This window comes from Rhinolophus sinicus, chromosome 2, assembly GCF_057876585.1.
Source record: "Rhinolophus sinicus isolate RSI-liver-muscle chromosome 2, RSI-T2T, whole genome shotgun sequence".
NCBI classification, from domain to species: Eukaryota; Metazoa; Chordata; class Mammalia; order Chiroptera; family Rhinolophidae; genus Rhinolophus; species Rhinolophus sinicus.
The window spans coordinates 2,522,655-2,539,823 of NC_142502.1; the positions used below are offsets into that span (position 1 = coordinate 2,522,655).

At 45.7% G+C, this 17,169-nt stretch overlaps 1 long non-coding RNA gene across 1 annotated transcript in view; it reads left to right on the forward strand.

Annotated features, from left to right (window-relative positions):
* The first annotated feature begins 1,445 nt into the window (after nt 1–1,445).
* LOC148758731 (uncharacterized) overlaps nt 1,446–17,169 on the forward strand; it is a 45,433-nt gene continuing 29,709 nt past the window's right edge. The window contains exon 1 of the long non-coding RNA XR_016019636.1: nt 1,446–1,531. This is a non-coding gene — a long non-coding RNA (uncharacterized LOC148758731). The remainder of the gene's footprint in view (nt 1,532–17,169) is intronic.

Genomic DNA, 17,169 nt, shown 5'->3' on the forward strand with positions numbered 1-17,169 from the left:
AAACTTGCAGATTTTATAAGTCATTTGTGCACTTTTCCCATGTAACATGCAAAGTTAATTTCCGGAGCAGATTTAAACATTGTTAGTAGAATGACACTTTTTTAGAACGGAAAGCTTCAAGTGCAAATTTGGAGTGGTGTGCTGGAGCACCAGGCCCCGGAGCCTTTTCATGTCCAGGCAGGTCACCTGGGGGAGAGGGGGCTGGTGTGCCCACCTGCTGAGAAAGTGCCCCCCAGTTTGGAGCTGGTCACTGTTGAATGCTTGGTTTGGGCGTAGTTTGGGCACGTCCACTCTGACACCTGTGTATATGTGTAAACAGGACTTCCATCCTGGGTGCTCAGAACCTGGGACTTTTTGGATGGACGCAGAAAGTTTGGACAGCTTAACGGAGGGGTTAATGTAGAGCTAAGAAGTGGTAGAACAGAAAACCCTTTCTCACTGTTGAGATGTGTGAGAGTGAAATATGGAAGCTCTGTCATCAGTGCAGAAGAGCATCTGTCCTCAAAACACTCCTGTCCACTGTTAGTAATTGTTTTCTGTTTTGTAATCGACTGGCGTGGTGTCCTACCCTCCACTGGAACTTTCAATGGTCAATTCTTAATCAAAGACCTGTTATCGTCCTAACACTGGACTTAGGTGTCCAGCTTGAAGGAATCTGAGCACCCAGATTAGCAGTGTGTTCAGAAATATTCACAGAAGGAACAGCACCATTTTCTAGAAAATGCAGGACTTTGATCCAGATACACGTCTACAAATGTTTACTATAATTTTGGAATATTTTTTTATTTATTTTTAATTTTAGACTATTTAAATGATATATACCAGGATGCCAAAAAAATGTATACCCATTTTAAGAGATGTTATCTATGCTCAAGCAGTAGTTCGCCATAATCAGAAGTGTCTGGACGCTGATGGGAACCACTTTGAGCACCTCTTGTCATTGCAGAAGTCAAACGTGACTTGTATTCATCTTTTGTTGTTGGTATATATTGAGTATTACAATTTTAATGCAGTTTTCCTTTCTTAAAATGTGTGTACATTTTTTTGGCACCCTCTGTATATATAAAATGGACTTTTGTTTTAGCAAAATAAATTCACTTTTTTCCCAGAATTTTAAGAATTAAAACATATTGATATAATTTTTGACTTCGATACAAACGTAAATAAAAAAATCTATCAGCACATATGTATATAAGTAGTATTGTTAAATATTCAAATACAAGAATAAATCTTGCATAGTTAAAAGCATTATAAATTTCAAATTTTATGCCAAAAGGAAGAATTTATTGTTTAAACGTTAAACTTGATCTTAAAATTTTAATCAATATATCTCAGTGTGAATTCATATTTTTTTCTATTTATAGGGTAATGGAAATTTATAATATCAAATGCTATGGTTCTATTACCACACGAACAAAGCGGTTCTTGATAAGTGTAAAATGTCTCTTTCCAGGGTCTCCTCCTGAACCACGGGGCTGCTCCTAGGAGAAGAGAAACCTGTCTGTTGGTCAACGCTGATCAGAGGAAAGAAGTAAGGTTTCTCATACTGATGGACAAATGTGTTTCTAACACTTTCAGTTTCCATCAGGGAATTTTCTTTTGCATGTCTACTGTGTTCCAAGCTTTTGAGTTGCTTAGAATTAAAAGATTCATTTTCAGTGATTAGTGTAATAAGCATGACAAAATCCTTACGGTATGCAAAGTCACTTTTTGTGTCACACAGATCGTTTCATTTGGATGATAGAAAGGGAGACGATCGTGGACCCTACCTCCGAAGAAAAAATAATGCGTCTGGGGAGATCAAACGTGCACTAAAAACCACTCGACAAGCATAAAAGTCGCCAAAAGGAAACATAAGTTTGGAGAGAAAGAAACTAAATGAGTCTTGTTCTTTATGATATGTTGGGTTGGTGCAAAAGCAATTGTGGTTTATTTTCTTTTTCCCCCTTTGTCTGCCTCCCCCCCCCCCCCCACTCCGGTTCAAGCCGTTATTTCTCAGTCTAGTTGTGCAGGACACAGCTCCCTGATCCATGCTGGTGTTGTGAGGCTTGCGCTCCCTCCCCTCCCCGCCCAGGCCTGTTGGTTGCCACTCATTGGTCGGCCACTCACAGCAGCTCACATCACCTTCGGCTGCTCACGCAGCCCAGCTCTGGGGAGAGCTGTTGTTCACAGTCTTAGCTGCAGAGGGCAGAGCTCGCTGGCCCATGTGGGAATCGAACCGGCAGCCTTTGGAGTTAGGAGCATGGAGCTCTAACTGCCTCAGCACCTGGGGCCGGCCCCGAGATGTATCTTAATACGTGCACTTTACCTGTGAGATTTCAAAATTAAGGCCATTTTCACCTTGGTTCACAGAGTAGGACTTTCACTTGTGTGCTCATATACAGCAGCAGGATAAGGGACGAGCTCAGTCCTGGAGTCAGAAACTCTGGGTCTGACCCCTTGTCTTGTTTCTTTACAGGTGGTGTGAGCAGGTCCTCAGCTCCCTAGTTTATCCAGAAAATGCTGGTAATGATGCCAGTTTTATGAAGGTGTTATGACAGGAACCTCGCACAGAAGTGCTCGGCACAGATTTGTTTAAAGATAAAAATGAAGGCTATTTGCAAAGTATTTTATTTTTTGGCCATGGTTTTATCAAATTCTTTTGCTAAACAACTGGCTATGCTGTGTCCTGAACTTTTTCTTCACCAGAAAATTGTTTGGGCGCATTTGGGAACCGCGGCTGTTTGGAGGGGGACTGGCTTTCTGGTTTCTTCTCAGCTCCCGTTGGTGCCTGGGTGGTGTGCAGTTCACGGCACCCTCCAGATGAGCTGGGACCGCTGGTCCTTCACACCTGGGTGCCAGGAGCACATCGTTCTCAATCCGCGGGACAGGGCAGTGTTTTGGGGCCACTCTGTCAGCTGGCTGGAGATGGTGAAAGTTTAATTTGCAGCAAACATTTGTCTGATGCTCTGATGCAGTGCATTCTCTGGAGAGAGGACAAAATGGTCTCATAACTGTAGACTCAAATTCCATTTAACACTTTTCAGTCAAGATAAATCTTGCATCTTGACCAAGGAAAGGTAGTTCTCGCAAATAATGTTAGAAATATGGAGCTTTTGAAAAAACAAATCACGATCCACCTGAAGGTAAGGCTTTATTGTCTCTGAAGAAAGTGAAGAAATGAAAAGTGCTTTGGAGATCAATGATTTCTGGTCATCTCTCTGTATTCAAGGAAGAACTGAAAGCAGGTTTTTTTTTTGTCCATACATACATGCATGTGTGTGTAAGTATTTACTCTGGCCAGAGTGGGAAAGATTTTGGTAGACGACTTACAAGATTCTGTGACAATTTCAAGATGAGGATGAAAATGTAGTCCCTTTTTAAAAAGAAAGCTCGGCTGGGTGATAAGACTCTAGAAACTTTCCCACAGGAAAGCCTTAGGCTTACCTGAGCATGGGATGGCACACCTCAAGGGAGCATAAATGGCCCCAGACACTTGGGGTTCTCTTGTGGATTTCATAGTCCCATAAGCACATTTCACACGTATTTCATATTTATCCTGAGTAGCTTCAGAGACCAGACTAGAGCCAATGGGAAGTAATTACACAGAAGTCAATTTTAATTCTCTATGAGAGGGAATTTTTTATTTAATGGCCAAGGTGTATCTTTGGGCCCGGCCTACCTTTGGTAACTTAAGTGGGCAAACCTAAACCGAACCCTGTCATCCTACCCTGCCCCCACCAGGGATTTCAGTTTTGAGAGGGAAGTTGACCTAAGTGAATGCTAATGTTCCATTCAACTCAAAGTGTATCATCGTCTAAATGGAGAGAAAAAACAACTAGAAAAATAGAAATACACAATGTGAAAACTCACGATACAGAAAACCCCGTAGTGAGAAGACAGCTTGAATGTATACACAAGTTCATAAACCAGAAGCCATGAAACTCATGTAAGTGCTTGTTAATGTGGAATGCTGCAATGAGAGTTTTCTATTTCAAAGCGTTGTAGGAGATATTAACATTATATATTAAAAAAAACACAGCTGAATTTAAATAAGACTTATTTGACAGTGCTGTGGGGAAAGGCTTTAGAGATTAACTAATGAAATACGTCCTACATAAAATATCATAATAAGGAGAAAAATGGTTCTTATCTTATGTTAAAGCAATAAGATGGGCTATGCAAATGACTAAAATAATTACACTGCAAATTTATTTGCTATTTCAAGCAATGTGCATGAATTATCCCAATTAATCCTCACATGAACCCTGTGTAATGGTATACCTACTATTTTTTAGCAAACCCATTTTGCAGGTGAGGAAATGGAAACTTAGGACAACTGATTACTCACTTGCCCAGGGTAACCAGTTAGCACAGCAGAACCCTGTGTGTTAGCACAGCAGGGGTGTGTGTTAGCCCAGCACAGCAAACGGCTGTCACCTATGCTGGGCTTGGAGACACCTGGGAGAGGCTGAGCTGTAAACTGAGGCCAGCTGCCGCCAATGCCAGACTCATGGCTGCTTAGCAAGACGTATGAGACATGCCAAGGACAGATGCTGTTTGTCTGGGGTTTGTGAACCTTTGAGAGGTTTTAGGAAAGTCTGTAGCATGAGCCAAGACAGACTGTTTGTGTTGAAAGGCCACTGGAAGCAGCTTGGGTGGGCCCACAAGTTGGGTGGGGTGGGGTCTCAGGGAATCACCAGGGTGGCATGAATGAATGGCTGTCAGCCAGGCTGATGGAGACTCAGATATAGTGGCCACCTGTGTCTGCCTGCTGAGAGGGGAGAAGGCTCAACAAGGAAACTATGGTCTCTCCCAGCTCTTCTGTCTGGATGAAAGCTGCCCCTCCAGCCCTTGGCCTGGAGCCAGACAATTCAGTACCTCCCTGTAGGTCCCTGGTGCCTTTTGAGATGCTGCCCCAGTTCTGGAGCTCAGAGTGAGTGAGTTGGTCAGCAAGTAAGTCCATGCACAGGCCATTTAAAAGAAATGCCTGGGACTCCAGCCACTCTCCATCTCACTCAGACACAATTTCTGCTGGTTTTCACAGCCAGAAGTCGTGGGGACTTTCCCTCCTGTCACTGGAACCCTGGGTTGGGGAGCCTGGTGTGGGACTGGGATCCCTCACTCCTCAGGGGGTGTCTCCTCAGCCAAGATATCCCCCCAATTTTTTATGGTCACACGCGGGTGTGGGACCAGTGTGTTTCGTGTCTCTGTCCCTCCTACCAGTTTAGAAGTGGCTTTTCCTGTGTGTCCTTAGTTGTAGGACTTCGGGTCAGCCAGATTTCAGGTGGTTCTCAGTGATGGTTGTTTTGTAGTTTAGTTGTAATTCTGATGTGATCGTGGAAGGAGGAGAGCACAGCATTTACCTACTCAGCACCTTGACCTGAAATCCCAGGGCATAGAGAAACATTAAATGCATATTACTAAGTGAAAAGCCAATCTGTAAGGCTTTTTGGAATCACACTGTGCGATTCCAACTGTGTGACATTCTGGAAAAGGCAAAATACAAAGACAGTAAAAAGATCAGTGGCTGTGGGGAGAGGGGGGGAGGAAGGGGGGCAGCGATGAATAGGCAGAGCACAGAGGATTTTTAGGGCAGTGACAATATTGTTTAATATTATAATGTCAAATATATGTCATTATACATTTGTCCAAACCCATAAAATGTCCACCACGAAGAGTGAACGCCAAGGTAAACTACAGGCTTTGTGTTATCATAGGTTCAATACCTAGTACCAAATGTACCTGTTTGGTGAGTGGTTTGGATTTGGGGGGAGGCTGTGCAAAATCTCTGTCTTTTTCTCTCAATTTTCTTGTAAACCCAAAATTGCTCTAAAAAGATAAAGTCTTTACTAAACACAAAACAAAACTATAAACCATAGAACACAACACTTAAAGGTATGCTGAAAATAGAATGACTTCTTTGTAAATTTTCCAATTAAAAAAATATAAAGTGTTTATATACCACATATCAGTGAAATCACATGGTTCTCTGCTTTTTCTGTCTGACTTATTTCGCTCCGCATTACACTCTCAAGATCCATCCATGTTGTCACAAATGTTCCTATATCATCTTTGCTTACTGCCGAATAGTATTCCATTGTGTATATATACCACAACTTCTTCATCCATTCACCTATTGAAGGACATTTTGGTTGTTTCCATGTCTTGGCCACCGTAAACAAAGCTGCAATGAACATTGGAGCACACGTGTCTTTATGTATAAATGTTTTCAGATTTTTTGGGTAGATACCCAGGAGAGGGATTGCTGGGTCATATGGCAATTCTATTCCTAATTTTTTGAGGAACCTCCACACTGCCTTCCATAGCGGCTGCACCAGTCTGCATTCCCACCAACAGTGTATGAGGGTTCCTTTTTCTCCACAGCCTCTCCAACACTTGTTACTATTTGTCTTGTTGATGATCGACATTCTGACTGGGGTGAGGTGATATCTCATCATGGTTTTTATTTACATTTCTCTGATGATTAGTGATGTTGAGCATTTTTTCATATGTCTATTTGCCATTTGTATGTCCTCTTTGGAGGAATGTCTCTTCAAGTCCTCTGCCCATTTTTCAATTGGGTTGTTTGTTTTTTTGTTGTTGAGTTGCATGAGTTCCTTGTATATTGTGGATACTAGCCCCTTATCGGAGGCACTATTTGCAAAAATCTTCTCCCATTCAGTTGGTGGCCTCTTTATTTTGTCAATGGTTTCTTTTGCTGTGCAGAAGCTTTTAAGTTTCATATAGTCCCATTAGTTTATTTTAGCTTTTACTTCCATTGCCTTTGGAGTCAAATTCATAAAATGCTCTTTGAACCCAAGATCCATAAGTTTAGTACCTATGTTTTCTTCTATGCCAAAAGCAACAAAAGAACAAGACAAACAAATGAGAAACAGAAACTCATAGACACAGACAATGGTTTGGTGGTTGCCATAGGGTAAGGGGGGTGGGGGGTAGGGGGTGGGAGATGAGGGTAAGGGGGATCGAATATATGGTGATGGAAGGAGAACTGACTCTGGGTGATGAACACACAATGGGATTTATAGATGATGTAATACAGAATTGTACACCTGAAATCTATGTAATTTTACTAACAATTGTCACCCCAATAAATTTAATAAAATAAAATAAAAAAATAAAAAAATATAAAGTGACACTTGAGTCTGAAGGTCCCTTCCTGATCATTACTTTTTGCTCCATGTAAGAGTTTTTACCAGAAACCTTTGTGTAGAAGGGCCCTGCAGGTGAATTTGGAAGCTGGTCAGTGCAGCTGGCACCAAGCTGTGAGAAAGCATACTGGCCTTTCATCTGGCCCCGGGGTCTCTGTCACCAGGGAGCCCCTGTTTGGTTTGCCTGCATTAAGGCAAACAGATCTTTGATTCAACATTGTTACCCAAGAGCTGACCCTAGGAGGAGACTGTTCACAGAAAGGTGAGAAAAAATAAACTTAAATGAGGCAAGACCCTTTTTAACATGAAAAGGAGAAATGCCACTTGAAATTAAATCCAAAATGAATTTAAGGAGATTGCTCTAACAACTTGTCAATAGAGAGGACAAATAAGTCTGAACAAGACGTCCTTGAGGGGAATGACCCAGGAGAACATTAAAGAAAAATAGAAAATAAGAGTGGGATGAGGCCAGCCTGCGGAGTTTCATGCATGAGTCTGCAGACGTCACTGTGTCTAGTTTAACAATTTCTGCCTGTGTAGTTTCACGTTTTCTTTCTAAAGACGTGTTGCACAGAGTTGCAGTTTCTGTGGGTTGAGACTCAGGGGACGTGAGCCTGTGGTCGCTGGTGTGAGGTGCTGGGTGAAATTTAACCAATAAGACTTGCATGTGCTTTATTGCTTGAACTTCAAAAATCCTGGAAAAATACCCTTGAAATACCAAAGCCAGGTCACGTGGATTGTGAGCAACTTGGGCCCATGTGGCCATAGGTCCCATTTGGGTGGCCATATGTCACCTGCCTGAAACCCAGACACACCCAACTCCTTAGTGGCACTTTCAGCAGAGAACACGGGCTTTAGTTGGCTAGGGAAAAAAAAATATCTCCATGGGAACTGTCCTTTTAAAGGTGCACTTGAAATTAAAGGCTCCGTACTGTGATTGAAACAAAAGGCTTCATACTCTGGCTTCTGGTTGGATTGTATTGGGAAGGCACTAGTGATTGATCCCTAAATACCTTATCACCGTACTGATTCCTCTATATTACCAGCAATTATATGCAGAGGCCTTGCCTGGCACAGACGGAATGGCCACACTTGCTGCATTCGGGAACCACTGTGACGGTCTAAAATGAGTCGTTTGTCATTTCATGTAAGTTGAGCCCCCTTTGCCAGCTCCTCTGAATTCACGGTCAACACCAAGCCCTCACCTCGAGGGGTGGACTCGCGTCACGAGGGGATGACGTAATGGTACCCGTGGGCACAAAGCATCAGCAAACCTGGGCTTTCCTAAGTGTGTGGGGCTGGATTCTACAGCATCATCAGACAACAGCATCATCAGACAACAGCACATCCAGTCCTGGTCCATACACTGTATCCGTGGGTTGCTGAGAGTGGTCCTGACCAGCCCAGCACCCCTGGGAACGCCTTAGAAATGCAGAGTCTCAGGCCCACTGAATCAGACCCTCGAGGGTGGGGCCGGCAGTCTGTTTTTGTGAGCTGCCCAAGTGACTGTGTGGCAGCTGGAGTGTGAGCACCGGGACCCCAGGCAGTAACCCCGCTCAGGTGTGTGACTGTCCTGATTTAATTGTCAGGAGGTGGAGCCCCACGTCTGGACCTGCCCTGGTTGCCTGCCTGTCTTAAAGTCCTGCACCCTGGGGCTTGTTTCTGAGAGTGATCCTCTTCCAGTTTGTGCCCCAACCCCAGGGGTGGGGGTACCCCGTCCCCTCCCCATCACCCTCCCTTGCCTTGCTGTCGAACACCTACACCCCATCAGCTGTCAGGTGCCCAGGTTCTGAGTAGTTTCTTCACTGGTGGGACTGGATTTTCCTTGTCCTGGCACCTGGTGACCAGCAGCTCATGTTTGTAAGGAGTTCATTTGCAATTAAGCTGTTCTGCTCTGTGCTAACGCTAAGCGTGATGCCATCAGCCCCAATTGAGCCTGCGGGCTGCACGGGCGATCCTGCTGATGTGCGTCTCCTACTGGCCGCACGTGGGCAGATGTGGGAGGAGACTTCTCATGTGGGTGAACAAGGCACTATGTGACTCACCCCATCAGCCCTTCCTAGAACACAGCCCAGGCCCACTGAGCACAGCGTAGTGACCGAAAACGGGCCCCAGAGGAGTTTCAAAGTCAGCTGCACAGGACGTGAGTCCTCGATGGTTTTTCCTTCACTCCCAAATCCTGGTATTAATAGTGACACCTGCTAATGTCTGCAGAGCACGTGCACACCCGACAGCAAGTCTGTGGTCCTTTCAGAAAGCACAGTCGGTGCTGTCATTGTTCCCCAAGGTGTGTCCCACTGCTCAGTTGACTGAGGTTCAGCCTGAGATTCAGAACCGGCACACGGTGGGCTTGGGGGAGACGCTGGTGCAGGAGATGGGAGGAGACTTTGGGGGAGAAAAGGAAGGAAGGGGAGCAGAGGAAAAAGGATTGAAACAGAAAATAAAGAACATCTATCATCTTATAAACCCTGTTAGAGAAGAGACTTCTGAGAAAAGAGATTGTGAGGGGCTCTGGGGACCGCCATGGTGGCTCTCGGATGGACACAACATGTCAGGTAATTTTACAACCTGCTCGTTTTCAAAGAGCCAGATTTGAATATCAGTTTTCCAACTCTTGATAAAGAACTCCCTTCAGATATGCAGGACACAGATGCTGCTGGTACAGAGCAGGTGCCCAGTGAAGAGTCACTGAGTGAATGACTTGTAGGGGAGCCAGAGGGGTGACCAGCCGATGCCCCAAGGATGCAGGCAGACCCCAGGATGCAGGACCTGAGCTTCTGGGAGGAATGTCCAGGGAGACGTGGACCCCGGGTTTGGCGGCTGTTTACGGATTGACATCCCCGATGACAGTCCTCACTGGCTCTCCCTGAGGACAAGAAGGGACCCCATCCCTTGTTAGCTTTTGGAAAGAAGCCACGGTCGGCGTTCATCTCCAAGAAACCACCTGATGACTCTGCAAGAGTCTTAACAAGGAGTTTTCCTCTGCCTGCCTCGCAGGCTCAGCACCTGCACGTGGGTTGTCAGGAACTCCAACTTACCTGTGTGTTCTCAGGTGACAGGTGACTGCTTCCAGCCCTGCTCGCTCCCAGAGCCTTAGCTTCCAAGGGCAAGCACCCCTGGCACAGCCAGTCTCGGGGATGGTTGGCCTGTGGCTCTCAGGCTGTGCCCCTGCCAGCGTAGAATTTGAATGATATCTGGGCTGCTGCCAGTGAGGCAAGTGTTGAGGTCCCCTTTGTCCTCCACTTGTCTTTTGTTGTCACGCCTCACATACCGTCAGTTAGCAATCGCATTGCTCCCTTCAGGACATGTCCAGAGGAAGCTACAGACGAGTCCTGCCATGTTCAGCTTCACAGAAGTGGAATCTACTGCAGTAGCTCTCTCCAGAACCTGACCACCTGTGACCACCTTGATGCGTGTACGACTGCCAGGTCCAGGCCAGGCTCATGTCTTGTCACATTCACTGCTTTTGCGGCCCCTCCCCTCCAGCACACAGTCACGGAGTCTAGTCTTAAGACAGGAGCCAGAGTAACCCTCTGCAGGGCTCCCAGCATCCATTGCAGTGACAAAATGCCCTGAAGCTTAGCTTAGTGGCTTCCAACAACAATACCATTAATTCTAAGGGTTGGTTGAAGCTCAGGGAGAGGATTCTTTTGTTGGTGTCCCCAGCATTCACATGGTCGTGAGCTGGCCTGACTCTAGTACGTCTGAGCCGGTTTAGACGTCTTCTTTCCTCCCCGACCCCTCCCCCCACCGCCCTGGCAGGGTAGCCATGTTTCCTACAGGTGGCTGTTTTCTAAGACAGAGGAAGCAGAAACTGGTTGTCCTCTTAAGGCCTGGGTTTGCAAGTCCCAGAATTCCACTGTGTCCCATTCTATGAGTCAGAGCAAGTCACAGTGCTGCTGAGATGCAAGGGACAGGGGAATCCATGCCTCCCCCCCCTTTTTTTTTTAAAGATTTTATTGGGGAAGGGGAACAGGACTTTATTGGGGAACAGTGTGTATTTCCAGGCCTTTTTTCCAAGTCAAGTTGTTGTCCTTTCAATCTTAGTTATGGAGGGCGCAGTTCAGTTCCAGGTCCATTTGCTGTTTTCTAGTTGCACGGGGCAGAGCCCACCATCCCATGTGGGAGTCGAGGATTCGAACTGGCAACCTTGTGGTTGAGAGCCCACTGGCCCATGTGGGAATCGAACCGGCAGCCTTCAGAGTTAGGAGCATGGAGTTCTAACCGCCTGAGCCACTGGGCCGGCCCCCCATGCCCTCTCTTGATGGCAGCAGCCAGGTGTCCACAAAGCCGGGGGAGACCAGCGCCCACGGAGGAAAGCTGCGCCTGTGGACTCCTCCCACGCCCTCAGATGGTGTCACACATGTGGAAGCCCACGTCCTTCCTTGCTATGGTCTGCAAGACTGACTTGCTTATGTGCTTATGTGCCTGTCTGTCTGCCTTCCTTCACCTGAGTGCCCCTTCCTTGTGGGCAGACAGTTCCGTCCATTTGTTCCTGTTGCAATCAATGCCCAGAGCCGTGCTGGGCGCAAGGGAAGAACTCAACAAATATGGTATTTGTTAAATGAGTAAAGAAAAAGCCACGTGCACTTGTAGGTGAACCTGTACGTCTGATTCTGTCTAATTGCCAGGATGTACGTGATGAGCACGCCCTGAAAAATACTGCACAGACCACACCACATGACTGTTAGATCGTGAAGGATGAGACAGAAAGCACATCTTGAATTTGTCTGAACTGAGGTGAAGGTGTAACGCAGCTAGGAGCCCCCCATAACTGCAGGTGGGACCCCCATACTGACTGTCGCAGCACCCTGGACAGGACAGCGGCTGCTGTGTGGTCGGCCCCCTGAACGAGGCGAGCAGTACAGCAGCCCCTTGGCTGCCAGGAGGCAGGGCTGTGTGGCGCCCAGGTCAGGCCTGCTTAGTCCCCAGATTCGCCACCGAAGTTCCTCTACTCCTGTCAAACTGGGGTCTAAGCTGAGAGCGGTGGCTGGCACCTTCCCTGGCGTCTTGTTAATTTGTGAATCCTTATCAAGTGAGTCCTTTTTTCCTTCTTCTGGTGGGTCAATAAAAATGCGCTGGTTTTAAGATTAAAACATATTAAAATAATATAGCAATAAAGTATTTTTAGCTGTGAATGATCCCCAGAGCTGAATTCTTTCCTCTAATTGCCTTTGTTTTGGGGGCGGTGGCAGATTGGTCGCTAAGAACACAAGTTTAGTCTGTTTACAGGATATAATAGATGGCAAACATTGGGCTCTAATTCCAGAAGCTTCGTCCATGGCCCTTTGTTTAATAACAAGGCCCTTAAATTAGGGAGGTTCCTGGATCTTTACACTATAGGAAAAACGTCTGCTACTGTTTTCCATAAAGATGGAAGAAACAACACATCATATTGCATCCAGGATAATAGTAATAAGACATTCTTCTTGTTTCTAAATCATCAGGGATATATCAGAAACATGTGAGAAGATTCTTTTAGAAGACCATTGCCTGGTCTTTCTTTACTTCTCTTTATTTGTCACTTGTTTACATTTTCATTTTGATTTATCCTTCACAATTTTGCAGCCTTTATAGTTTAGCAGTGACGTTTATGTCCGCCCACTCAGTGATAGCACACGCTCATTCTGAGTAGATAATTCATGTTGAAAACTTCATTTTCCTTAAATGTAAATGGAAACAATATTTATTATTGATTTACTTGGAATAATAAAACTTATCAAACTTCAAAAACGAAGAGACAAAACAATTACCATTATATTAAAAATAGATTAATTTGACTTTACCCAGTTTAATGAATCTGATATTGAAAAAAAGAAGAGTTTATCTTTTCTAACTGTAAGTTATTTTTCTTGACAGCCTGTCTGACCATAAAGCTGTGCTGAAAACATACCTAGATATTCTGAGAAATAATAAATAATATGGCTTTTGGATGCTTAGTGCTGCGTTTTACAAATATTGTCAATCTCTAATATTCACATAAAAGAAAAATTTCAAGAACCAAAGATAACTTTCCTTTAAAAATGATACAAATAATAGTACATTTTGAGCATCTTATATGTACGCATTTGTTATATGTTGAGAATCTAGACAGATATAAAGACTATATTTATTTGAGAGGGGAAAAGCTATATCAATTACCAAATATATATGTTAGAATATGTTTTTAATTCCAGAAATATTGAAATACATAGTAATATCTCCAAATAAGAGGTGCTTTATTTCTGTGAGATGCTTTTGTGCAGTGAGGCACCCTCCGTCGGAGCTTACCCGTCCCTGGAATGGAGCATTTACTGTTCTTTACAGAACCGGAGATCTTCCCCAGAATCAATCTCCTGCCTGCCTCAAACTCAGGAAGAACCTCTCTGGTCCCCTCCCAGGGTAAATGACATAGAAATCCTCAGTGTGGCCCTGAAATCTTAAGGTTATTAATTACCTTGATAATTAGAACAGTACTGAGTGTGGTGAAATCTCTCCTTCCAAAGATATTAATTGTAGGATCTCTAAGTTTGTGTGTGATAATGAGCTGGCATGTGTGAAAGCCTTTTGTCTGTCAGGATGAGACCGGTTGGTATTATTGCTGTCTTTCCTGTAAGGAGGGGGTGTTTTCTATATGTGAAGATATTTGTCTAAAAATCAGTGCTTGCTTCCAAGTTTAATCAAATATCATCTAACTATCCACCCACTTATCCACTTATCCATTTACCCATCCATCCATCCATCCATCCATCCATCCATCCATCCAACCATTTATCTATCCACATTCACTCACTCCATCTATCCATCCAACCATCAGTCCTTCCACCCATCCATCCATCCAACCATCTATCCATCCACATTCACTCAGTACATCTATCCATCTACCCATCCATCCATCCACCCATCCACCCATCCACCCATCCACCCATCCACCCACCCACCCACCCACCCACCCACCCACCCACCCACCCACCCATCCACCCACCCACCCACCCACCCACCCACCCATCCACCCACCCACCCATCCACCCACCCACCCACCCATCCACCCACCCACCCACCCATCCACCCACCCACCCACCCATCCACCCACCCACCCACCCACCCATCCACCCATCCACCCATCCACCCATCCACCCACCCACCCACCCACCCACCCATCCACCCATCCACCCATCCACCCATCCACCCACCCACCCACCCATCCACCCACCCACCCACCCACCCACCCACCCATCCACCCACCCATCCACCCACCCACCCACCCACCCACCCATCCACCCACCCACCCACCCATCCACCCATCCACCCATCCACCCATCCACCCACCCACCCACCCACCCACCCATCCATCCACCCACCCACCCACCCATCCATCCATCCATCTACCCACCCACCCACCCACCCACCCATCCATCCACCCATCCATCCATCCATCATCCATCCATCCATCCATCCATCCATCCATCCATCCATCCATCCATCCACACATAGAAAAACCCACTTATTTGAGTATGCACCAAAATAGATTTTGTGAGAAATAAACCAACTTCTCAAATGACTAACATTCTGGTAAATTTTTAGCATCACTGCAACTTGATTTGGGTTTTAGAAGGAGTGGTAGAGTAACTTTTAAATATGATAATGAATGTGCAATTTGATTTTGCTGTTCTTTTTTCTCAAAAATAATTTCAGTATAAGAAAGTACCTAAAGGGATCAGAAATAACAGCTGATGAGAAAATTTCAGTGAAAATACATGCTCTCAATTTTCTCCCTGATTGATACGAGCAATTCAGAGCTTCCATTTTTCCTTTATTTTAGTGTAGGCATATTTTAGTCTGCACTTAATATTTACCCTAAACATTCTTCATTAAATGTGGATGGAAAGGTTTAGAATTATTTTTGCAAATATGTTCCTAAGAGGTTTAAGAGGATACAGTACTCTTTCTGGAGTTCCTCTAATTGGACATTTAAAGAAATTTTTGCAGTTCCCTAAGGGTTTGGATAGCCCCTAGAAATAGACAGGAGATTGTGTGACAGATGACCCTTTCTTTCAGTTTTTCATGCAATTTCAGAAGGCAGGTCATCACCTACAAATAGTGTCCTCCCTTTCCGCGTTGTAAAATAAAATGTGGACTGGCTTTTCCAAGACAGAGGTGATGTTTTCATGAAAAGTAAGAATCCCTAAGAAGCGGTCTGTCATCGGCTTTCCAGGAGGCAGTGTGCTGCTGTCAGAAAGCTTCCCGTGCCTGGAGCTGGGGGGCTGCTTCCTGGGTGCTCCGACCATAAACAGCCTTCAAGGCACTTAAGAAAATCTGCATTTTGTGGGTGTTGGCAAAACACACTCTGGCTTCTCACCCGCCATCTGCTCTTTGTGTGTCAGTCTCCCTTTGAACATTTGCCTTGGCTTGTAAATGCTTCAATTTAGTTCAGGTTTCAAGTTGATGCCATTTTGCCAAATGCATGTGTGGTTCATCCATTCCTAAAACTATCTTCATTTTTGTAAAGCAAGGTGCTGGTTTAGGGAGCTCAAGGCGATTTCTTCTGATGACGATGGTGAGGAGAGAGGCCACTTTTTCTATCCCTTCTGACGAGCCACTCCTGGCTGTGTCACTTTAGATCCCACGTTCAGATCACTGAAGGCCCAAGGCACGAGAGCCTTCTCAAGGTGGCGTCAGATCCAGTTTTCGCTTTGTGTCATCAGGGCTGAGTGGGGGCACAGGAGCTGGATAGGGGTGTCCCCACCCCCTTCATGTATGGGGTCCAGCGACACTGCTTCAGGCCCACCCTCCTCCTGTAGTGAGCACTTTGCCAAGATGGAAACTCTGGGCTCTCACTGTCAGCATCTGTCAGTGTGAGGGGTGGGTCCCTGCTTTATGGGTTTTCTAAAAAGTCTCCCTAATGCCTCAAGAGGCCTAAAGAGGACCCTGTAATACCTGTGACTTCTAAAAATGGACCCACTGAATCCCTTCATGTTGTGATGAAGGACACAGAATTTGTGAATGGATTTCTTTCTAGTGTAAGGTGAGCAGAACCACGCATAAAGGTGATACTGATGTAATGGGAAGTCACCTGAGTGTCCCCTGACCTCTGACCTCTGCCTGGGGCCTCAGCGCCCTGTTTTCTGGTCTCAGACCTTTATCTCCTGTCTGTTCCGTGACCTTTCTGCCCAGGACGCAGCAGCCTCCTTGTGCCGCATACGAGGTATCCTTCCACCCCAGGGCCTTTGCACTTGCAGTGCCCCTTCCCCCACGCTACCTCCTCCACTTCCTTCAGGTCTCTCCTCAGAACATGAGCAAACCCGTGTGACCTTTCTATGCCGCCTCCACGCCCTCCCCTACATTTAAATTACCTCAGCCTGCTTTGATTCATAATATATATTTTATTTACTTGCCTTCTTTAATGTTTTTCTCTACTCTGTACATTGAAGTGCCTTTTTCACTCCATATAGTATTTTCTGTATATTTCTAGTGTCTAAAAAAAGTACCTGGCACTCAATATATACTTGAGGAATTCATGAAAAGATCAGGGAATTTTCTAAGAAATATTATTTTCCATGGCAATGCTTTTCATTTTGTCTCATTACATACAGTTTCTGAACCGTGAACCTAAGGCATGTGGCGGCTGTTTGGCTTGTGGATGGTCAGACCCAGTGTTCAAGGCCTCCGTCATCTGGCTGCCAGCTCCCCAGGGGAGCAGTGGGTCCTCTGACCACCAGGGGGCTGCCCTGAATTTCCTGCACGGCCCACTGTTCGCCTTCTACCTGTCCAGAGGGTTCCCGTGGCCAGGCTCACCTTCTCCTGCTCTGCAGACCTTCCCAGGTGGGTCCCACTGACGATGCCCACTCTTCCTCATTTGCCTTGGCACGACGTGGTCCTTGAGTGGGTAGTAAGCTCCTCGAGGGCCAGACTCAGCCTGGCACCTGGGGCCACTTTGCCAGGGAGCCCCCACGCTCCCATGCTGCCCCGTGAACGCACACGTGGCCTGGTTAGTTGGCATTACTTTATACTCAGCGTCCCCAGCAGTGTTCTTCCTCCT